The sequence below is a fragment of the Corvus kubaryi genome, unplaced genomic scaffold (assembly GCF_017639235.1).
Source record: "Corvus kubaryi isolate FWS band 111438036 unplaced genomic scaffold, C.kubaryi_AGA036_p1.0 66, whole genome shotgun sequence".
Lineage (NCBI taxonomy): Eukaryota > Metazoa > Chordata > Aves > Passeriformes > Corvidae > Corvus > Corvus kubaryi.
In genome coordinates this window covers 33463921-33488962 of record NW_024582054.1, presented here as the reverse complement: position 1 = coordinate 33488962, position 25042 = coordinate 33463921, and the positions used below count along the sequence as shown (strand labels likewise).

At 44.7% G+C, this 25042-nt stretch overlaps 1 long non-coding RNA gene across 3 annotated transcripts in view; it reads right to left on the bottom strand.

Moving 5' to 3' along the window:
* The window catches only part of LOC121674034, a 112560-nt gene that overhangs the window by 3516 nt on the left and 84002 nt on the right, over positions 1-25042 (bottom strand). For 2 of the 3 annotated variants that reach the window (XR_006019415.1, XR_006019417.1), the window contains 2 exons: positions 14818-14998; positions 1332-1442 (listed from right to left, as the gene is read on the bottom strand). This is a non-coding gene — a long non-coding RNA (uncharacterized LOC121674034). The remainder of the gene's footprint in view (positions 1-1331; positions 1443-14817; positions 14999-25042) is intronic. The other variant, XR_006019416.1, reaches the window with a different exon arrangement.

Below are 25042 nucleotides of genomic sequence, written 5' to 3'. Positions count from 1 at the left end.
GAATGGCTAGAAATGTTTCTTCTTCTCTTTTTAAAGAACTGACTTCTCCTCAAGAGTGAGTGATGTTTAAAAACTACATATATGAGAGAGTATTTTGCTTTTTAAAAGCCTTATACTTTTTAAATTGCTTCAATCTTGCTTTTAAAGGTTTTGCTTTTCACATTTAAAGCAAACCTTTCACTTTTTAACCCTCTCCCTAAGAAAGTAACACAAGTAATACTCTACATTTTAGATGTTTTCCAGGGAAAAAACATTTAAAAGAAATATGTGAAATAACTCATTTTTATCTTTTCAAGTGAAGCAGGGAAAACCTTAATAAATTGGGAAAAAGTAAGGGTTTCCTCCAGATCTTTTAAAAATTACGTTTTTACAGCATATTTCCTAATGGGAAAATTACAAGTGGGGATTTTTTTCCTACAAAATCCCCATAGCTCCCACTCTCAGACTCCCTGATTTCACCTCCACTAAAGCTGCCAGAATAAAACTTTGGATTTCTCTCCCCTGTTTTATAGCAACCCAATGCATTACAGCTCCATGGGTCACTGGTCCTGCCAACACCTATATATATTCTCAGAACAAAGCCTGGGAATAAGATTTTGCAGAACACACCCTTTGTTAAAGGTAGAGGTAACACTACTGTCCATTATAAAAATAATTAAATACTTCCTATTGCAAGAATATGGTTTTATTTGCTTAAAATGTTGTCCCACTCCAGCCACACGGGTGAAATACCTCATGTGAATCGTGGGCCTCGGGGTTGGTTTGTGTGTGGGAAGGATTTTTTAACGTATTTTTAATATCAAGCAGAATGACTCACCTGTTCCAGAGGGGAACAAAGACTGCTCCAGGGGTTTCTCAAACAATCCCTGAGCCCTGTGCTTTGAAATGTTCTGGTGTCTAATTCTTCATAGGAAGGGCTTAAAAATTCCTAGCAAGGGAATCTCTGGATAAGGAACAGATTTTTCACTTGTCATGTGAAACTGTCCCCAAATGCAACCAAATTCCGAATGTTTGTAAAGAGTTGTTTGCACTTAGGCACAAATTGAATGGAGAAAGAAACTTGAATTTCACTTCCAATCTGAAGCTGTCTTCCATTCTGGGAGAATTCCCCTTTTTATAGTATTGTTTGGAAAAGAAATTACAGTGAGGAATATCCCATCTGCTGAGGAAGCACCCCCGAAATCTGAGGACACACTGGGTTTGTTGGCAGAGGTGTAGGGTCTGTGTGGTGCCAGTGTCCTGAAGCATCTTCAAGACTCCAGTCCTGATGCCTGTGACATGCTCTGAGCCTGACACTGCCATGAGAAATTAGCTTGGAAAATGCTACTAACCTGGCAAAAGTTTCGATGTTTTTCAGCCTTTCTAGAAAGTCCTCCCTCCTCCAGCTGGGAAGGTTACATCCTTCAGATCCAGCTCCTTGAGCTCTCCTCTGCTAGGAAAAACTAAACCAACAAAAGGGAAAATTCAGGTTAGATACAGGGAAGAAATTGTTCCTTGTGAGGGTGGGCAGGCCCTGGCACAGGATGCCCAGAGAAGCTGTGGCTGCCCCTGGATCCCTGGAAGTGTCCAAGGTCAGGTTGGATGGGGCTTGGAGCAACCTGGGCTAGTGGAAGGTGTCCCTGCCCATGGCAGGGGGTGGAACTGGATGGGCTTTAGGGTTCCTTCCAACTCGAACCATTCTGGAATTCTATGCCCATTTTATGTATACCTGAGTCTGTTCCAGGAAATACTCCCCACACAAGCTCAGTGACAGCAGATGTGCTGCAGAGATGCTCCTGACTGCAGAAATCTAAGGCACGCATGGTCAAGATAGAAGTTGAATACAGAGTGAGTAAAAAGGTAACATTTCATCCTTTCATCTGCATTTGGTACAGAGAGGTCACAGAATCCTTAAGGTTGGAAAAGTCCTCAAAGATCATTGAGTACAACTGTTCCCCAGCAGTGCCAAGGCCACCATTACCCCGTGTCCCCAAGTGCCACATCCACATGGCTTTTAAATTCCTTCTGGAATGGTGATGCCACCACTGTCCTGGGCAACTGTGCCAGGGCTGGACAACCCTTTGCATGATGAAATTTTTCCCAATATCCAATCTAAACCTCCTCTTGTGCAACTTGAGGCCATTTCCTCTTGTCCTGTCCCTTGTTCCCTGGGCAAAGAGGCCAACACCCAGAACACAGAGTTTGCAGTGGTCCCTCAAAGAGAAATATTCATTTCACCAACCCAAGTAAAACTGAAATAGTGAATGTGCTTGAGCAGGGAGGGAGCAATGTCAGTCCATCTCTGAATGCTGAAAGAAGTAGCACATGGAACTGCAAATCTGCTGACAAGATTTATTTACCTTAGAGAAAAGCAAAATACAGTGGCTTTATTTAATGACAAAAAACCAACTTGTGCATTAATAAGCCCAATACAGCATTATCAATATTATACAAAGGTTCTGAAGAAACACTGGGTAAAGTATAGACAGCTGTGGCAAAGTGTGACACGGAGGACAAACTTCAGTCTGGACAGAAGTGTCAGGCACTTGTACCAGGTTGCTCTATCCAAATATTAGGTAAATTCTTGGTATGTTACCACACAACATCTCCGGTGAAACTGGAGAAGAGAGGGATGAGACAAGTGTTGTAAGGAGTATAATAAACTGTCTAAAACAGAGATGAGAGCACACTGTACTGATGGAACAAGTGAACTGAAGGGAGGTTACTGGAGGAATTCTCAGTATCAGCTGTGGGATGGCTGCAGTTAACACTGCCTCTACCATGCTGCTGCTAAATGTGGAATCATTTCTATCCAAATTGCCTGAGGCACAGAGTTAAAAGACATCATCAGTACCAGGAAGATCAGAATATCATACCTGAGGAAATGACCTACAAACCACAAGATGACTCAGGGACTAATACAAACATCTTACTACAGTCACTGATGCTGTGTAGGGCACTCGTGACTCTTTCTGATGAATTCTCTGCTCAATTGTGTTTGAAACAGATTAGTTCAAAGTGGGATAAGTGTGGAAAACAGGTGCAAAGGCTGGTCAAGATCCAGGAGACATCATGACAACAGAGGTATGGAGTAAATGAAAGGTCAACACTGGCAAGTGTGGCCAAGAATAAGGAGGGGAAGATTTCTAAGGATCATGTCAGTAGGGTTCACAAACAGGACCCCAAGAGGAGTCCCAAAAGTCTGAAGCTGCAGCCTCATTAAGTTAAAAACAGCTATAAAATGAGGCTGCTTGCTCTCACTTATGGGAAGCTCAGCTCTCAAAAGGGAGAGAGACTTAATCTCAAAAACCTGATAAAAACAACACTAAATATGGATTATTCAGCAGGGGGAGGAAAGTGCTGAAAGATGGGACAGACTTAGCAAGCACTTAGAGCTGAGTAGCGTGTTCTCTGCTGATAAAGTTGTGGCTCAAGCTCTATTCCCCATTTCCTAAACACCTTGAGTGAGCACACATTTCAGAGGAACCACCAGATGCAAAAGGCACTGCATGTTAGACAGGATTTCCATCCCCTAGAAAGAAGACAGCTCTGAACAAGATCCACCTCTGAGACCAGCAAACGCCTGGATTACTAGACATTGTTATCTTTAGATTTAAAACAATGTTCTGATTTGGAAAATCCAGGTCAGTTTGAGGGTTGCAGGGTAAATCATAAACCAGGTGTGTGAGCAGTTACTGTGCCTGCCATAAACACAACGGCTGAGCCGTACGGGCAGACCCTGAGGATCATATTCAGTTGGTGCTTGATCTCTCTTATCCCACTGGTGAAACTGGATTTTTACTAAGTATTGTGATGGAGATCCTTGTTCCAATCCACACAGGCACACACACACCTACATGCATTCAGGCAGGCAGTCTCATAAACTTTAACTACATACAGAAATTCCCATATTGCCTCTTGGATATGCTCCAGCTCATGAAGGGGTGCTGGTGGATGATCAGTACCTGCCTGGTACAAAGCCTTCTCTTTTCTCCCTGGGTTGAGGGCTGTCATGAGCTGCCCTAATGCCTTTGCAATAAAACTCATCAAATTCCCCCAGTATAAAGTAACGAGCTGTAGCCTTTCTACCAACCTACATCTGCTGTTTACAGCAGGCCAAGAAAACAACCAGTGATGTCAACTTTTCATTTTGTTCCTCAGATCATCAACTCTCTGAAAATAACAAAATCTGAAAGGCATATGGACCTTCTCATAAAAACAACAAACATACAAACAGAACCTCAGATGAGTTTCCCAAGTCAGCAGGATCTGTCTGCTAATTATTACAGTACAGAGGAACCAACCATCCTGTAGCCAGAAATTACCCAAGAAGAGGCCTGAGTTCTTCCCCCAGGCTGGGCTGTTTGGACACACTGAACTCCCTCATTTCTGGGGATAATGTTTGGGGTTTGGCTGCCCAAAGCAACACAGCCACAAGACCTAAAAGGCTAGATTTAGATTAAATATTGGGAAGAAATTCTTCCCTGTGAGAGTGGGGAGGCCCTGGCACAGGGTGCCCAGAGAAGCTGTGGCTGCCCCTGGATCCCTGGAAGTGTCCAAGGCCAGGTTGGATGGGGCTTGGAGCAACCTGGGATAGTGGAAGGTGTCCGTGCCCATGGCAGGGGGTGGAACTGGATGGGCTTTAGGGTCCCTTCCAATCCAAACCGTTCTGGGATTGTGTGATAGCAGGGCACTTGTGATGGATGTTGGGGACTGCCTTTACCCTCACCATCATGCTTGTGCCTCTCACATGTAGACAGTGTGGGCTCTGCAGAGACAGGGAACTCATCTCTGGCTCAGGAGTCCTTGAGGAAATATTTTGACCCGCACAGAGAGAAATACAGATAGATGAATGGTATTGGGTCTGGAGAAAGCAGGCTGGAAAAAAGGGGAGAGAAATATCTGTAGCCACAGATGATTTTGACCCTGGAGTGCTCTCTCCTGCACCAATCCCCTCAAAGCCTCCAAGGAAATGTGTCCATGGGGGATGAGAGAATGGAGACGAGAAGAACACAGCATCCTACACAAACACAACCTTCCCTCCAGACCTGCCAGGCCTGCTCTCTCCTCATCACAAAGGGCAGGGAGGAATGACGTGAAGCAACAGGACAATTACCGTCAGCAGATGGGCCCCCCATGCACTGTGTCTGTGCTCCGAGCTGCTGCCAGCCCCTTCTTCCAGGGAGAGGATAGAGCTCACCTCCCCATCCAGAAAAAAAAAGTAGCATCTGTGGGAGAAAGACATATGTCTGGCCTCCACCGTGAACCCCGCGCCTGGCAGGAGAACGCGATGCTGATTCCAGCCCCAGCTTTTCATTCCTGTTGTAACAGTCATAAACGCCTGCTGAAACCTAAGAAGAACAAGACTGTAATCCTAATAAAACAACATTCTGGAACCCTGAAAACTAGATGGAGGCTTCTCAGGCCAACTTTAAAATTATATTCGCTTTTCCAAGAGCTGCACTTTGTGTGTGCCGGCGGGATGGCCGCTGGCAGGCTGACCCCGATGGGATGGGGGATTTCAGCAGCGAAAGGACAGGAGGCAGTTCTGCAGCACAGCAGCCATCCTGTCCCAAAATATAGAGAGAATCTCCCAAGCCCATGCTCTCAAGGTCCCCTCCTGAAAGCAAGCCTTGATCTTTTTTCCCCAAATCCAGCCTTCTTTTCCAGATGCCCTGAAAGCCCGACTCCAAAGAGCAGGAACAGGCTGTGCTTGTTTGAAGGCAAAAGCTCATGCAAAGGCACAGCTTTCCATGCTGAAATCTTTCCCTTCCTTTTTTGGAGTGTGGTGTTGAACAGAAGCCATGGGACTTGTGCACTTCCACCCCCAAATTGAAGAGCAGGAGGAAAGGGGGTTCAGCTTTCCCTCCTCTCCATCATGCAGCTCTCTAGGGACACAATATATGTTGTGCTCCCTTGGTGGCATGCCTCCAGCATGGCACTACATCGACTGGTGCTTCTCTGTGGGCCTTAAACACTGACCGGCACTGAGCCCAAGGGTGGCAGGTCCTCAGTAACCATCAATTTGCATCCTTCTCCTGGCATCTGTAGCGCTGGAGCTGCACCAGCCAAGAAGCTGCTCTCTGGAACATCGAGCTGTGCCAGCCCTTTCAGAGAGAAAACCCCTCTGTTGGTAACTCTTGTGATTTTACTGCAAATCTTCCCTGATGTTACGTGAAACCCAAGTTCCTGATGTGTCACTCCATCCAGCACTTCCACTTTAAGGAAAAAAAATTCTGTGGTCTTTCTGGTCTTAAAGAAAACACATCCCAGGAGGTGGCCTGAACACATGCTAAAGGCTAAAAGTAGCATTCACAGAATAAAAACTATCCCATGATTTTTAAAAGGTTTTTGCAGTTCTGGGGGCCTGACCTGTGATCTGGGGAGTGACATGTTATAGAGAACCCAACAATTGATTGGGCAAGAGCACTGTCTGATAACAGGTATTGGTTGGTGGTGGTGGAAAACATGTGAAAGCTCCCTGATCAGCTCTGTGGGGATGACATGAGTCAGTCCCTGCAGGAATAGCACATTGGAACTGCAAACGCCCACAGGGCACTAGTAATATTTATCTGGCAAACAGCATTTTTTATCACCACATTGTCTTAGAAGCATCAATTAATTAACTCACCAGTGAAGCAGGAAATGTTTTTCCAGGCTGAGGAAACTGTGAAGGTGCAGAGAGGCTCCATATCCCAACCCCAGGCCAGGGAGGCTGTCAGGGTCAGGGCTGGCTATTTAACAGCTCAGCACTTCAGCAGAGGATGAGCTTCCCCAGTAACCCCATTCCCACTGATACACCACAAAAAGCAGCCAGGATTTCCGAAGAGCTCAGCGTGCCCGTGTGCACCACAATCTCATCACCACTGTCCTGGTGGAAAATGAAGGGCTGAAAATCTGCTCCCAGGCCACAAAAGGCTGCTCTTGGTGCTGACACTGAGGCCCTCTTTGGACTTGGGTGAATCACTTCACACCCACATAAACATACACAGCTACACAGCTCCTCCCCACGCCACAAGACGCGTCCTACTCATGACATTCAGATCGCTCTTGACTTCCCAACTTGGCCCTGACTGTGGGTGGTGAATTCTTAGAAATCTGGTCCTGAGCTATTTTGGATTGGCCCTGCAGAGCACAGAGACTGACACACCTCAGCTCTCATGTGCATTTAGTGCTGCACAAGAGGGGGCAGATCTCAACTGATCCACAGGAGCCTCAAGCATGGAAGAAAGAGGAAAGATCTGCCCACATTAATGCACTGTTCCTCATTTGGTTTGAGTTTTGCTGAGTGCAGCCTTTAATCTCTGCTGAGTGGAGTTTTTTGTGGAGGGGAAGATTTGGAAAGAAATCAGTGGACAATATCATAGATCAAAATCATAACAGGTATTATAGCTGGCCATAAAAGAGAGAGCATCTCTGAGTGCAATGCTCAGATGGAGGACATTGAGCTCTCAGAGCCTTTCACACACTAGTTTTCCCACTTTAGCCAATATAGGCATTTCCCCTGTGCTTCTTCCTCAGGATCCCTTCAGCAATGGGATATATAAGCTGTAGAAGTCACATTTCACTTCCAGATCAGCAAAGTAGAACATTGTGTGGTATTTCAGTCCACAGAGAAGGAGGAGAGAGCGAACACTTTGCACTTAAATAACTAAAAGCTTCTAGTGTGACACAAAGGCAAACTTCACTAACCTTTAATTTTCCCCACTTCTTAATGGCACACAGATCCAATGAAATCAAATGAGATAATCCCAGCCTGGTGCAGCCTGGAAGCAGAGGTGAAAACCTCCCAGAGCTCACGCAATCAGAATAGAGCTCGGACATTGTCGACTTCCCCCCTCAACTATTTCCAAATAAAACACTTTTGTTGCTTGGCTGCTCCTGCCAAATGAGTTAACAATAAAAGAAGGAACTTGCAAAGCTTCTATCCACAGGAAAAAAAAAAAGTGAAAAAAGAAGGAGGAAAAAGAAGTTAAGGAACTTTAAGAAAAAAACAAAACAAAAGGAAAAAGCTCCAAGAAACTATAGGGCAGATCCTCTGGCTGGAGTAAATCAGCACAGACCCAGCTCTGTTGCTTTACCCCAGGCAAACTGTGGGCCTGGTGCTATTCTGCATTTCTCAGGGGCAGGGGGTGGTCTCCACTGGAAGATTGCGACACTGCAGGATACTTTTCCATATTAAAAAGGCGCTTTTTAGCGTTTTGTCTATTGCCAGGTTTTGGGTTTATTGAGGACTCATTTGGCAGAGCCATCCTGGAAGAACAATACAGATGTTTTATGGAGAAATAAACTGGGACTTGGGCTGGATTCTTTCAGTGCTGGATTCCACCTAATTTGGAGGGAGAAATGGCTCTTTTAATGAAGGGTGCAATCAAAACCTGTACGAAAAGCCAATATGCCCTGGGCAAGTGGAGCAGGAGATACACTGCCCCTCTCTGCTGCCCAGTAAATTCTGGTCTCTTTAGCCCAGCAAAAGCCTCCCAGAAAGGGTAGAGAACATCCTTTTTCAGCCAGGGAATCAGAGCACCACAGCTTTCCCTCTGCTGAATCTCTTGGAGGGAAGTGGTGACTTCTCAACAATGGGTCTTTACAAACTAAATCTTCCCCATCTTCATAAGAAGCTGATCCTGTGGAGCCACCTGGCCTTGTGAGTTCTCCCTCATCAAGGATCCACAGTCATGTCCTTAATTATCACCATTTTTAAATGGCAGCTTCTGGAGCACCTACAGATGATGTAGGCACTTCTTCACTAATGCAAGATTGCAAGGGAAGGGTTGAAAAAGTCTTACTCTCCACTCAGAGGCAGGTTGGGCTCACTTCCCTACAAGGAAGGTGATGCCAGATGACTGGGAAATCCAGGTTTATTGCTAATTGTCAGCTACACGGTGTAGAGTGCCCCTTAAATCATGGCAATTGTCATTGACAGAAGAAAGTGCTTGCCACCCTCCAGCGATGCTAAATAGTCATTGTCCTTTAGGTCAGATCAAGCTAGAGGAAAGCTGCAGGCTAAAAAGCCTTTTTTTATCTTTTCTTTGGCTTCTTCCTTACTTCCCATTACCAAATTTTGCTCTTTACATCAACCATGCCTTCAGATCCTTTTTTTTTTGTGGAGCTGAACACTTCGGTTAGCAAAGCGAAGGAAGAGAGACTTGAGTGTTAAACTGACATGCCCTCCCAAGGGTTATTAAATGTGGCCAGATGTGCTGGGCTATGCTAAAGAAATCTTCACAGGGGAAGACTCCAGAAGTGAAATACTGGAACAGAATTTACACAAATTCCCAATCACAGAGTTGCAGGTACCAGAAAATAACATACAGCCTAAGCAGCTCCAGGGAGTCGAGAGTTTGCAAATCAAGGGGTTGGCTGATAGGAAGAAAAGGGTTTTTGGGAATTGCTTTGGGCCAGCATCTAGCAAGGCAGATTAGGCTGGCTCTGATCCAGCAATGCCCTTAAGCACATGCTTAGCTTTAACCCTGAAGGAGCCACTGGAATCAATGGAAACATCAGCACCCTCGTGTCTCACAGACATTCAAGACAGGTTTGTGCAGTCACAGCAGAGAAATGAGCCCCCCTTGCCAGGCAGAGGTTTGTTTCTCCAGCACCTGCTCAGGCTGTGTGGGGTCAGTGCATCAGGCTACCTGCAGGGACAGAAATCTCCTGTTCCAAAACTGTTTCTAACTTCTCATTTATTTTCCTCTCTTTTGAAGTCAACAGCCAACTCTTCAAAACCACCTGTGAAATTCTGTAGGAGTGGTTGGAGACATTCCTGCTGGCTCCTCCAAGCCTGGATTTCACTGACATCTCTCTCTGCTTCTCTCTCAGTTTGTTATTTAAACAGCACATGGGGGTTTTTTGACCTGTCTTGAGAGACTCAGTTTTGAGGATAGATGGATTTGTTTAAGGTGGAGCTTCTCAGCTCTGGACTAGAAACGGCTACATGTAAAGCAAGGATGGAAGCTCCCTCTGAGCCCTGTGGAAAGCTTGTTCTGGGGGTACAACAAGGGATACAATAAAGACAAGGAGTTAGTTTTGCCTAGCAGCTGAGAATAACAGTGCTGTTATTTATCCATTACTGCTACTCTAGACCTAAATACTTGATTTTTAATGACCAATGACAAGGATAACAACAGTGGGTTAATATATTCCATTTCCTATTTATCTGATGAACTGATAGCCAGTCATATGCTGTGCAATATGCCGTTTTTGGCCATGCTTTCCTTTGTGGTCTCTGTTTGCATTTGCATTAACCTGGGAGTATTAATCAGGTCATGTAGACACCCAGGAACATAAACCAACTCAAACACCCCAAAGATACACACCACACTCAGAATCAACACACAGAAACCACAGGATGGAGTGCAGTGTCCATTAACTGAACCAGATTAATCACATACACACCAAGGGAGGCCAAACATAAAACATCTGATTCCCACCAGCCTCTAACTATACAAACCCAAGTAAATACTAAAGCACCCAGAGGCATGACTGGCCTCCTGTCCCTACCACATATGCTGTTAACCCCCCTTGGAAACAAGGCCATGAACAGGTTAAGGAATTACTACCCACAAAAAGACTTCTGATATGACCACTCCCTAGGAAACCACCTCCAAAGTCCATATTCTCTAAGCCCAAGTGTTATAATCCTTTCCACAAACATGTCAAGCTTGTTCTTATAAGCTTCCCTTAAGTCACAAACCTTCCTCTGATTTGAACCCAGTGTACTCAGACCAATGTAATCATAAAATCATAGAATATAATCAGTTGGGTTGGAAAAGCCTTCTAAGATCATCAAGTCCAACCATTCCCCCAGCACTGGCAAGGCCAACATTAACCCATGCCCCAAGTGCCACATCCACATTCCTGTTAAATCCCTCCAGGAATACTGTTAAATCCCTCCACCACTGCCCTGGGCAGCCTGTGCCAGTGTCTGATCATCCTTTCTGTGAAGAAATTTTTTATGACATCCAATCTAAAATTTTTACCCATTTAGCCTCATGTTCTTTACCTTACATGGCTTATTTTCCTCTCTGATGTTCCCCGTCCTGATGTTTAGATGTACAACCGTCACCCTTCTTCTCAGCTTTCATTTTCTAGGTTCAAAATGTAGCTCTTCCATTCTTCTCCCAAAAGACGAGCTCTTCCCTCCCAACATCTCCACCATCTTTTTCTGTAAGGAGCCCAGGTCAAACTCACACCTCAGGAACATGGGGACCAGAATGATCCATAGGATGCCACAGTTCCTGGCGTATTTATCTTCTCCTGGAAGGAATACCTCCTGGGATCTACGAAGGTGTGCATACGTTTTTCAGAGCCCATCCCATGAATTATCCACACATTCTCCTCCTTTGTCATCTACACATGACGAGTCTCTGCAGTGGAAATTCTTATTACTCCCTAAACTCGTGACATTGCATTTTTCAGTACTGGATTTCATCTCTTTGCTATTATTCCAGTCTTCAAGGTCATCCAGTTCTCTCTGCATGGCACGTCTCCCAAGTCTGTGTCATCAGCGGGCTTCAGCAACATGCTATGTTTTGTGCCAAGGTCATTCATGAAAATATTAAATAAGATCCATCCCCAAGAAAAATCCTTGCAGAACTCCACTCATACCCAGCCAGACACTTTCCCATGCTACTTGTTGTCACTCAGTCAGTTCATCTGAGCACTACTTGTTCAATCTCCATTTTTATGTGTTAAACATGTAAACAGCACATCATCAAACTATTAGGAAAAGGTTCTTCATCCAAATAAAGCCTCACCCTTGCAGAGAAAGATTGTTTGAACTCTCCCAGACCAACTTTTCCCAAATAAAACAGCTCAAAGGGGCCCTGAGCAACCTGGTCAACCGGAAGGTGAAAGCCAAACCATTCTAGGGTTCTGTAGTGAGCAAGTTGTCATATGACAACCAAGATACAATGAGGATGGCTCTGCTTGCTGGTAGGTGAGATCTTACACCTGCTCAACTTATTGAGAAGAGTCAGGTTCCTAAAAGCTGTTAGGCCATTGTGCATTAAAATTAACACTGTCAAATTAATGTTGTTAAAGCATGAAGCAAGTACTGAGTTACTGTAATCTTTCCTAATGGAATAACACTGTTCCAGAGAGGCTGGAGGACATGGTTTAGTGGTGAACATGGTGGTGGTGCTGGGTTGAGTTGGGATTGGTGATCTCAGAGGACTTTTCCAACCTCAATGATTCTATGATTCTATGCACACAGATGGCTTTGTGTATTAATATTCTATTATTGATAAAATCCACCAACTGCAGTACAGACTTGTGCCTCTTTCTGTCTCAGGCAGGGGAAAAAAAATGACATCAGTCCAAAGGGAATAAAGGTTATGTTGCTTTCCTTTGATAACACTGGGAAACAAGCAGCTCGCCATTCAGGATTCGTTGGTATTCGGTGTAATAAACACACTTCCTGATGGATGCATGTGCTTACAACGAGCACTGTACAGAAATGACACTGCAATTTAGGAATAAGACAAACACGAGTGATGGAGTTCAAAGCCCCACCGCACTCGCTGGGCTTGTGTTTGGTTTGCTGTTTTGTTTTGAGCCGACTCTCCATGCCCGAGAAAGCTGGGATCGCCTCGAGGGTCGCCCCAGCTGAAAAGCATCTGCAGTGATCCCCGCTGACCTTTCTCTCTGATAGCACCCTGCCTGCCTTTTAACAGGGGCCTGAACCGAGTCAGAGGTGAAACAGATAAATGACTGGAGATCCAAATGTTTTCTCAACAGGCAAGTTCCCACACGCTCAATTTTCTTTTCCTCCATGAAGAACAAGAAGGGAAAAAAATTGCAAGTGATTAGCTAATGAACATCTGGTTTGCTTTATTTGGGCTTCCTTGCAGCCAGGGGTTGCATTTACTAATTTTTATTTCCTACTAAAAACAAAAAAGAGTTTTTTGGTTTTTTTTCCAAAGCCTGTAGAGGAGAGACTCCTCACAAGTGCGGCCGTTCTTTCCACCACTGTGATTACCTGGCCCACATGCCACGTCCTGTGTGGTTACCTTCTGTCCTGAACTTTTCATGTGGTTTGACATGTCTTTAATTTAGACAATCAGACCACGTCTAACCTGAAACAAAAACACTCTTTGGAGATCTTGAGCCCTTTTTGAATCCTACAGATGTCAACCCAGCGGGATGCAAATGTTAATTATATGTGTAAAAAGGGTCGATGTAATTACATAGTAAACACAAATATTATCTGATGTAAATATAGACTGATTGTGCTCTTGCACAGCTGACTGCTAAAAATAGCTGATTTAAGGCCCAGCTCTGCACTGATTTCAGATTTGAGCAGCACCATTGATTCTCATTGACTTGCCTGTGCTCACTTCAGTTCCTGAATTCATCTCTACTTGTTTATTTTCCAGGGTTTTCACCAAACTGAACACATGACCCCGCATGGGAATAATCAGAGATGGGATTTCTGAACAAGCAAACAATGATTTAAAGATCTGTTCTTCCTCCACCTCATAGAAATCCAGTTTTCCAAGAAGGCTTGATTACACACCTCAATTTCCCCAACCATTTCAGAGCATTTCAAGCAGGTTCCCAAAATCTGTTGCTGCTTTGGGGAGTTACAGCCTTTCTTTGCATGGTCAATTCATTTCAGAGGCAACTATGAGACTAATTTTCACTGTTTACTGTTGCCCAGCACTGAACCAGGGGTTAAGGAAATAAATTGCCAGCCATAAACCCTTTAAAAACATGGCTTAGTTTCTTCCTCCCACTCCCACAGATTTACCTCACACTGACTTTGCCAGCGAGTTGCTCACTCCAGTCTGTCTTCACTGCAGTCACAAAGGCCCTCAAGCCTTGATGGCACATTTTTATTCAACAGACTTAACTCCAAAATTGTTGAAATCGCCATTGATGGCAACTCTTGGGGCCTGATCCAGAGCAAAGCTGCAGCAGTGTAAATCTGGAGGGACACTCACATGACACTTGTAACTGATATCATACCCTGCCCCAGTTTATCACCCCCATCTTTATCGTTCAACCAACTTGTTCTCTAGAGAAGGATCATAAACCCACAGGTAATTGCAGGATGGCCACACAGACAGTAAAAAGAAAAACCTGCAGATGGGTAGTTCAAAAACAGATTTCTCAAAAAACACCAAACCACTGAAAGGAGCCAAGCTGGGTCTCATTTGTGATGTACTGAGCATCTATAAGTTTATTTAAAATCAGCAATAGCTGCAATATGCAACTCCTATCAAAATCAGACATTTACCCACAACTGTGGCTTTTGAAAGACGTGATTTACTTCAGAAGTGAAGAAGAAATAACAGGGCTTTTAGACAGACTAATAAATGTATGGTCCAGAGACTTTTCCAGTAGCATATTTATTGTCCAAGCCCTCCAGTCAGCAGCACACTTAATTTTAAGCACATGCTTAAGTGTTTTACTGAACAAAGCTGAAATGTGGACCCACCAGGCAGCTCAAGAAAATCACTTTCACATCACGAGCAGTGATAGCAACCCAGCTTTTTACCATGCTAGGCACAATCCAAGCTCAGAAGCAGCTCTTCCTGGAATCTAATCAAGAACAAAGCAACCCTGGGGAGCAAGAAGGGTTTTCCTGACTTCTTAGGCTGTCCCATATGACCACCCATGCTGGGTGATCCAGCATGGAGCCCTGGAAAGGCTTCACCCAGTGTGCAGGGCACAAGCTTTAGGAGCAGGTGGTGGTAGTGACATACAGGAATGAAAAGGATGCAGGGTTAGGCAAAGCTACAACAACCACACTGTTACACCAAATAATTTTATGCACCTGACAGTGCTAATACACATTTAGAGGTTAGAGGCCCACCAAAGTCTGTATATTACCTGCACCATGTACCCCAGCTCCCTTGTCCAGGAGACAAGGGAAAGGTCCAGGGTGACCACAGACATAACAGGTGTGTAAAATCCTTCTTGCCTTGTTGAAGCCACTGGGTTAATATCCTACTCCAAGGTTTTTGTCTGGAAAAGGGACTGCTGGCACCTTTAAAAAGGGACTGATGGTCATCTTTAAAAGAGAAAGGGAAAGTAAAAATTATATTTGTTATTTTATAAGGAGTGTGGCATCAAAATGTGTCAGTCAGAAGAGGGCAGGGATTATTTTGATAAATTATCACCCACAGTGCTAAACACTAGAGAAGCCACATAAAATTATCTCTAATTGAAGGGTGGATTCTCTGGTATCCACTTAGATTACAGCATGTTCTAACCTTTTCCTGCTTTCCTGCTCTCTGCCATCTTCTAGTCTAGTAAGGGTTGAGCTTAGCTTTCCCTGTGCTGGGAGGAGGAATTAGAACTCTCTCTAAAGACTGGCCATATAGTTGTATAAAAATTGCTAAAACTGAGTAATTTTGAGATTCTCTCACATGTGAGTGAAATTGGCCCATGGATAGAGAGTGATGGGGGCAAAAAGCAGGGACAGGGACCCACATACCCAAACAGTTCCACCGAGCATGGCTGCATTAATCTTTCTCTCCCTTTAGGAGATCAGACTAAAAACAACAACCTCACATTGTCTCATTGCAGCTTCTTGCTCATTTAACACAAGAGTCTGTGACATATCAGATATCTGGTTGTGCTTGGAGGACTTGGTCATGCCAAAGTTCATGCCAGGCTCCATTCACTTGCACCAGAAAAGCAGCTCTTTATGTTCACAAAGAGGTTCAGAGCCTGTGCTGCAAGAGCAGATCTTTTGTCTGAGCAAGCCATGGCCAGCATGCCAGACCTGCAGAAATCCTGTGAACATTCCAGCACCAGCCTGGGCCCCTGCAGAGCCCATCTGAGCCTTCTGACCATTTTCCCTGTTAACTTTTAGGGACCCCTCAGGAGAGGTCTGCAAGTCCCCAAAAGAGGCACCAGCTAAAAAGCACCATTCTCTGTGCTCCAGAGCCCATTTACAGCTGCCTCGGGTCTGCCCTGGCTTGGAAAGCCCTGCAAGACCTGGAGGCTGCTCAACATACCCCACATACCCCACACTCTGCCTGAGCTTTGAGCCTGCCTCCCACAGGTGAGCACCAATCACAGAAGATAAATTCCCCAGGACCAGTGATGTGTGTAACTACGGGAGGGGATGTCAGCCCCTTCCTAGGAGCTACAAAGCAAGAGTTTTGTGTGCTGTCCTGGTCCTCCCTTTCCTTGTGGAAAGACGAAGCGTTTGTAGTGTTCTACAGCTGTTGTAAGAGTTAAGGAGAAAGCTGGTAGTTCCACTGGGCAGTAAAATGTCATCCACCAACACCTGCATCCATAGAATCAGCAAGGTTGGAACAGCCCTCCAGGAGCACTGAGTCCAACCATTCCCCAGCACTGCCAAAGCCACCACTGACCCATGTCCCCAAGTGCCACATCCATACAGCTTTTAAATCCCTTCAGGGATGGCGACTCCACCACTGCCCTGGACAGCCTGTTCGAATGCCTGATCACCCTTTTAGTGATGAAATTTTTCCTAATAACCACCTGACTACCCCCTCCTGTCAGGGAGTTGTGCAGATCCACAGGGTCCCCCCTGAGCCTCCTTTGCTCCAGCCTGAGCCCCTTTCCCAGCTCCCTCAGCCACTCCTGGTGCCCCAGACCCTTCCCCAGCTCCGTTCCCTTCCCTGGACATCCAGTTTAAATCCATGCAGAACAAGGACAGCACAGAGGTACATGCAGAGCTTTAAGAAGATTAAACTAGATAAATGCAGGGGAGGAGCAATTTCATTTAGAAAGGCAACAAGAGACCTGGATTTTCATCGCTGCATAGTTGGAGTTCCTCTCCCCTCTCTCCAATGCTCATAGACCAGGACTCCACTGCAGTGGTACTGAAAAACACAGGACTAAAACCCAGTTGTTTCCCTCAAATACTCACAGCCTAAATAGTTTTTCTTTAGCAAGGAACATTTCAGTCCATAGGAGCCTCTATTTTCCTCAGCTGTTCTGAGGCAATCCTGACCCTGCCTGATTTTCCACGTCACTTTCTGCATTGCCCACACGCCCCTGAAGCACATGGAGACTCACTGAGCTTTTCAGACATCACCTCCCAGCACAGAGGCAAAGTAAGGAAAAATCATCCTGCTGGTTCTGATGGCTCATGGATCAGAGCTTTATGTCCCTGCTCTGCACCTCAGCTCCCAGGGCCAAGGAGCCATCCCAGAACTCCCAGCCCCCATTAATGCCCGCAAAACTTAAAGATTTGCAGAGTTTACTTGCAAAGCCTTTTAGAAGAAGAGATGAGTAAACAAGAGTGAAAAGTTAAACAAAGGAAATACATTTATGCTTGTACTGTTTTCAAGTTTATGCAAACAATCCATTTCTAAAGCTGTCACTGACAGTCCTGGCACGTTCTCATTCCCCAGCTCAGAGTCATGTTGGAAACTGAAATCACAAGCATTTCTGAGATGCTTTGGGCAAAATACCTCCCTCAGCTCCACCAGCCGAAAATCAGTGAGGTTGGCTGTGGCTACAGAGCCATGGCAACATCCTTGTGCCATGATTCTGGAAGAAGAGGCAGAAGAGTCTGAACTTCTCTGGCCACAGCAGCTGTGGAAGAAACTGGAATAGAGATATCCAAATGAGTTATGAAGAGATCAGTTGAAGAAATAACAGCAGGAAACCATCAGGCAGAAAGAATTAGAAAATACTATTTTCTATCTGGTCAGGCAGTAAGTGGAGCTGCCATAAATGTAACCTTTTGCTCATGGCTTGACCAAGGGAAGGAGACCTGGAGAGCCTGCTCTCCGCCGGCACAGCCCACCACGCTCCACGTAGGAAGGGAGGACTCTCTGCTAGACCCAAGCAAAGGGTCAGCAAAGCCACAGCTTCCCAAATCATGTCCCAAGAAGCGGCATATGGGTTTGTTTCAAAGGGAAAAGCATGCACAAGCTCTGCTTCAGCTGGAAGACAGCACAGTTGCCATTCCGACGCCTCCTCACCCTCTTTCCTCCCCTCCATTCAGCTGCACAGGACAGCACGTTTAACAGCTGATCCATCTGGAGCAAAGCCTACAAAGTTAATTTCTAGCTTTGAGGTGGTTACTGGTAATTGTAGGTAATTTCAAATATAATTGCAATTGAGTTGAAAAAGCTCTGTTTGCAGTGTTTATGCTCATCACTCTAATTTAAGACCTAGAAAGCTGGATACGCTGCTCTTCAAATACACACCCATTTTTCATCTTCCTGATTTTACCACGAGCGATCATAAAAACAGCCCCAGCAAACCACAGTCTGCAATGCAAGGCAAATGTTTGAGAAGCTGCATATAAAGTTTCAAGCAAAGCTGCTTGAAGGTTAACGACGGAACATGTTAATGATTATCAAATAGACAAGGAAAGCCGCAAAGCGCTTCCAACACAGAAATGCAAGAGCCCCTCAAAATAAATGGTGGCTAACCTTGTTTGGAATAATACTTCTCTTCAAAGCCATGGAACTGTTGCATGTCGCAAATATGTCCACATGTCGTTTTAATACAGGAATAATTACCCATGGCATGTTTGTTAGTGGAAAAAGCAAAGGTCTCCTATTACTTACACATAATAAAACCTGCATTGTTTACCATGAATGAGTTATATGAGAGTGGTAATAAATAAGTGTTGTAACAAACTTTGGTGCCCAGGCCTGCAAACTGTTCTTAATATCTGCAGTTTGGTAGCACCTAGAGGCCCTGCTAAAATCTGTGATGCTGAGCCTGCTGCAGAGCAAGAAACTGCCCCTGTTCTGAAACGCAGAAAATATGGTATAGGTAGAGTAAAAACATTCAACCCCCTGAGCAGGGTGAGTCAAAACATACAAGTATTTGCAGAAAGCTCAGCTGAGAGGGACACACTGCAGGTGGCCCTTCTGCTCCCTCTGGGATGTGCCCCATACGTGCAGCCACGTGAGTGGAGAGCAGGAACCAAGCAACCTTTGATTCTGCTTGGAGCAGATACTACCAAAGAGCCCACACCAAGCAAAGCTACTCCTGTGTGCAACTGCTCCCAGGCTGGGGACTGTAACATGACCATTTTAAACACCAGGATACACCCTTGAAGTTAAAATCAACAGCTGCGTGCTGGCTTATAGGACACTTAAAATATCTGGGTTTTAAAAAATACATTTGGCTTTCTATAGTTGAAAAAACTACTTGGGAGTTTTAAGCTCTTTGGTGGCTAAAGTCATATAGAATCACAGAATGGCTTGGGTTGGGAGGGACCTTAAAGACCACCTAGTTCCAATTCTCCTGCTATGGGGAAGTTTTATCTGCCAAATCTGTGCATGGATCAGAGAATCTCTGTTCATCTCTATCCAATGTTAATCTCTGTCAACATGGGCCTGCTTGAAAAAAACCACCCAAACCAAAATCCTTTGCTTGCTGTATTCTCAACTCATCAAACAAGACACTTTCAAAGCTGGAACTACTCGGGAAATTATTTGTTTCCCATGAAAACTTCAGAGGAAAATTAAAAAACAAAAATTCTTTACCTTAACATTTTCCTACTTTTTGTTTTAAAATTTAAAAATATCTTTTCTTAAACTGTTTTTATTGGGTTTTGTCAGCCATTGGACCATCTGAGAATAGTTTCAGCAGCAAATTATCCATCCAGCTCTTCTGTGTGAAGACTTGCTATTTAAATGCAACCCACCAAGGCAACCTTCTCTGCAGAATTCAGAAATGTTATAGTTTAAAAACTATATCTAACTTGTCTGCAGAAAACTCCAAAACCTTGCTTTAGTAATGAAATGGACTTATTTTAACTTCTCAGCAGGTTGTTTCATACAGCAAAAGAAGCAGCTGTGGGATTACTGGTAACACTGCACAGGATCTGTAGCTCTGCATCACTTGACCTGAGCCAGACGTTGCTCCCAGCAGTGTTTGCTCCTCCTTCATTCAACCCCTCAAAAATGCAGGGCCGTTTTCCTATTTATTTCTGTTTCTTCACTTAGGAAAAAGGAGTTTAGGACAATTTAAGACCATCACCTCAAGCCCGAGCAAAATCCCAGTACCTCCTTGCTAGATAAAAGGGTTTACTAAAGATGAGGAGCTTTAAGGAAAAACTAATGACCAAATTGAAAGAGAAAAATTCAAGCAAATGAATTTCATGGCAGCCTTGCAAGGCTCCTTTAGACTTCTGCAGATGGAAGTCCAAATGATTGCTCTAAAATAATGCCCTGATCTCACAGGCATCAAACAAATCCAGGTGATTTGCCCTTCTCCAGCCTCTTGGTTTGATGTGTTAGACCCACAACCCTACCCAACCATCTGGTAAATGTGGAAAAAGGAAAAGCTGAATGATCAGGATCAATGGTGGTGGGGACCAGGACTTCAGATTTATCAGCAGAACCTCAGCACTTCATTGTCACTGAACTCCAGTTTCTGCAGGCACTGACCATGCCACAGGAAGGAAACCTCCAGCTCCTGACAATTATTTTTACTCTGTTTTTCCAGACTTCCAAAATTTTTGCTGTGCTATCAGTGACTATAGCATCCTTTAAGGCTTTACTGAGGAGGCAAAATAATAGGGGGGCCTCAGAAACTTGGTAATCAAAGGCAGATGCATGCAAGACATTACACTCAAGCTCTAAGAATAACCATTAATTGCTTGTGTGGGTCAAAAAAATTAGCTCCCATGAAAAATTAATATCTAAATGAAGACTAATGAGAGGCTGGTTAAATGTAGCAGAGAAATAACAGTAAGGGAGAAAAATTTAGGACCTTGATTCTAAGTGCCTGGAGTAACCAAAAGTGATGGTGAAGCTGAGACTTGAAGTCTGATCCTTCAGACAGGGCTGGACATGTTTATTAGTTCAGTCCATGGGTCACCTTTTTGTTACTTAGGGGTGTCTGGAAAAGCCTCTGTTGTTATTCAAGTTGAAAGGGCAGCAGGACCACTGAGATAAATAAGAGTCTTTCCCTGGGAGGACTCTGGAACAAGTTAGCAAGAAAAAGCATGGAAAAGGGATTTTTCCTGCTAATGCTGTGCATACTGAATGCCCCAGAGATACTCCTCCAGGAGCACAGAGAGCAGTGCTTTGAACAGATTGCCTGCAGCTCATCAGGCTGTTTTCCCCCTTTATAGCACATGCTGTCTTCCCATGCAGACTGGAGGCACTTTTGCACAGCCTGTGACCCAAGGAATAACCTCGATGCATCCACAGGAGTCTAAGCAGAGCAGAGAAAAACAGCCAGAGCTCACCCACCCTCCAGGTTCACATCTTTGCCCGGGCTGGCATCAGGTTTAGCTCATGGTGATAAACTTGGTTGGAAGTAAAGTTTATAAATTCAGTTGTTGAGACAAATTTGAAGCTCCCAGCCTGCCAAGCCCTCAAAAGAAAGGCAGAAGAGATCTGAACCTACTGTAAGGGGTACAGCTCTTCCCCTTCTAAGTTACAGTAAAATGCAGGGCAAAAGTATTCCATCCCAAAAACTGAAGTTACTCCTGCCAAATACCAGCCAATGTAAATAAGACTGCACTTCTTGATCTCTGGGTAGCAATTAGACCTGAAAGATGGTCTCATGTTATGCCCTTCAGCATCCCAGCATGGCTGAGGCAGCAGCAGCTCAGGAGCCTTGCTCAGCAGTGTCTTGCTTTGTGCTTTGGGGACTGAGAGCATCACAACCCCACGAGATGGGAAACAGCCCCCTGCCCACGTGTGGAAGGGAAGATCTGTCAGCCAGATGCCTGGGACAGAGATGGCTGGAGATAATCTGGTACCATGCACATTTCAGGGAGATCTTACTCTTCCACAGAGAAGTATGAAACCAGCCAGGGAACTTATTCTTCTCAGGAAACCTTCCCATTTCCGTCCTGCCATTGGTCTGTGAAACAGGGCATGGGTGGGTAATCCCCACCGAGCACCAGCCAAGTTCCCAGACTTCTTTCTCAAATGCTTTGCATTTCAATGCGCACATTGGAATACCAGCAAAAGGACCTTTCTTGGTAGGTGTTCTTCTGTTCCTGGAACTTGGCAGTGATGCTGGAGATGCTCTGGTGTTCCACAGGTTAACAGGCAATGTGAAATACTTGGAAAAAATGCAGCAAATGCAAGGCCAAGATAAAATATTTCTAGCCATGAAGATCAACCCTAATCTTCGTAAAATGCCAGTCAACAACAGCATTGTTTATTACTACCAGCTATAGTCCTGCTGGTACTTTCGAGCTGAGAACTGGTTCTGATTCATATTTCATCTGTTCTGCATCACAAACCTCCATCCTTTTGCCTACTGCTCCAGTGAAGAAACTTAACTCCAGTATTTCATATTTGACCCATAATATGTGGGATTCTCTACTCATCTTGAATCAACCTTAATACCTTGCACTCAGATTTTGGTGTTTATTGACATTTCATAGAGTATTGCATACATACACTTGAATTATAGATTTGATTTGAGGTGATTCTTGTGTCTGTTAATCCAAACATTTGTATTTACTGTGAACTCTGAGACATCTGATGTGGTTACCAGTTTTGATTCAGTGACTGAAGCTGTATAAATAGAAGGCTCTTTCCCAAACTACAGTTTGATCCCTTTTCTGAAGTCACATTTGTATGTGTATTGTTAAGCACCTTATTTTTTGGCACTGTCTTCTAAAACTGATCCTCGTGGTCCCTTCCAACTCAGGACATTCTATCATTCTATGAATTCATTCCCTTAAAACACTGCAAAGCAAAAAGGATTTAATTCCTGGCTAACCAGGTTAAAGACCTTTGTTTGAACATAAGCTTTCTGTCCTGAGGAACCACGATTAAAATGAAATTTTCAAAAAATCTGCATTTAAGCCTCAAAATCAAGCCAATTAAGGAAAGCAGGTATCTCACTACAGCTCTCTTGTACTTATGTCTCATGATGGGGTCTTCAATTACAGCATCATTTCAGACCACTTTTACATATCTTAATTCACAGAGTGAACAGTCCCGAATCAATGAGCAGCTACTCAGTATTTTGCTCTGCCCTCATTACACACTCTGTCTCTACAACTTCTTTTGCAACTCCAACCCTGCTCTGAAGGCAGGATTAATAATTTCTCCATAGGTTTTCCTAAAGAGCAGTTCAGTGGAATAGATTAGTGCTTGCCCAACACTAATCAATTCCCATTCACCCTGCAAAATGGGGAAGTGGTACATTGCCCATCTTATAGGCAAGGGGAATGTATATATACATTTCCCATTTTATAGGAACAGAAAGAAGGTCAAAAGTGCTCATGAATTTCCAGAGCCCAATTTGCTATGCCTTGGACATGATTATTCATGGTACTTAGCATTAAACAGTACTTTATGCATCCAACATCCTGCTCTTGTTGAGTAACATGGCTGCTGGTGGTCCTGTGCACTTCGTATCAAAATTGTAGGATTTTAAGTCAGAAGGTGAGCAGCAAACAGTGACCCCCAGGAAACATCCAGCTAAGGGATGGACAGTCCCACCTAGGGACACATAAACCCTATTTTCTCAGGCCAGCATGACAGCACCTTGATACTGGGACCATCCAGTTGGTCATTCATCACGTAATTTCCAGTTGCTGCATCAGCAGAGAAAGGATTCTTGCAGACTATAACCACATTACTAGGAGAATGAAAAATGTTCATCCAGACATTTCTCCCATTTACAAAAGAGGCAGTGGTCTGAGGGCAAAATAGTTTGTGGAGATACAATTCAAGGTGTCTGTCCCAGGGGAGCTGCATCAATGGCAGCTTTATGCTGCTATTTCCTTTACAGTTTGGAGAGTTGATACAAGGGAAAGTTTTGGGTTGGCCCTTCAGATTTGCAGTAAAATGTGTTCAGTTTTCCAAGAGGATGAATTTGTGTGTAGTTTGAGACTGTTAAGAAGACACAGTCCTGAGACTGCTGAGCACCTCTGTACCTGGGCTTGTGCCAGTACCCATTGAGGAAAAGCCATGTGTGAGATGATCTATTTCTAGCTGAGTCTTTAAAACTTCCAGGGACAAAGATTTCCCTCCTTTACTCCTCCACTAGCAACTTGTTTCAGTCTTGCCCTTGCCAGGAAAAAAGGTTTCCCTAATGTCCAACATGAAGCTCCCACACTGCAATCCATGGCCTTTGCCCCCTTACAGTGTCACCTGCCACTATCAAGAAGAGTTTGATCCCATCATCTTTGCAGCTGAACTTTAAACAGTTGTATTAAATTTCCTCTTTACTTGGCCTCAGTCCTGAAAGAAGCCAGGATTTCTGTCCTTTCTCTGGGGCCCAGATACACTCTTGGCCCAGAACAGGGGGCCCTGCTTCTTCCAGGGTAAAGGCCAAACACCTGTACAACCACCCCAGGGCTCCATCTGAGCCACAGGCTGAAGTTTCCCTTCCATGTAGGCAGCTGGGGAGGGTTATTGACCTCTTTGATATGGACTGGGGACACAGCCAGAGTCGGCATCAACAGAGGAAAATTCACATCAGAGGTTTTTTAGAAAGCAGAACAGGCAAAAATAGTCTCTGATGTGTAACTTCAGGCCTCTAGCACACAGGGAGACCTGTGGGGGCACCCTGACTGGGTTCCCAAAACCATGGGCAGACAGAGCCACCATCCTCACCAGACTGTTCGACTACTGAGAAACTAAAGCGGATCAAAAAATCTTCTTTCCCCAGATGCCATTACATTCTGGGAAACCTAACCAGAAGCAGCCAGGCAGGGAGGGAGTTTAGACCAGGTCCAAGAAGAGAAAAGGCGGAGCTGGCTGGGGCAGTTAACCTCTGACAGACAGTCTGTAATATACCTGACACAGAAAACAAACCAGGTGGTGCCACTGCTTGGAAAATACAGACACAGCGGGGGCCTGGGCGTGGAGGAGGGGGAGAGAGGGAAAACATGAGCAGGGGAAAACCGAGAGGGCAGGAGTCGTTAACCCCTGATAGCGAGTATAAAGTATTTTACTCCCCATCTCATTCATTAGAGCGCGTCAGCTCCAGGAGGACCACATCCATTCCTGCACATAAATCCAGCAAGTTTCTCTTTTTAAAAGGCCAGACACTGTCTCTGCATGGCAATCCAGCTGTCTGGCCGTCTGCCTGCCCTGCCTGCAGGACCACAAGAGCTCAGCTTTGGCAGGTGAGGGCAGCCCTCTCCTGGGGGCTCCCACACCCTCTGCCTGGCACTCCC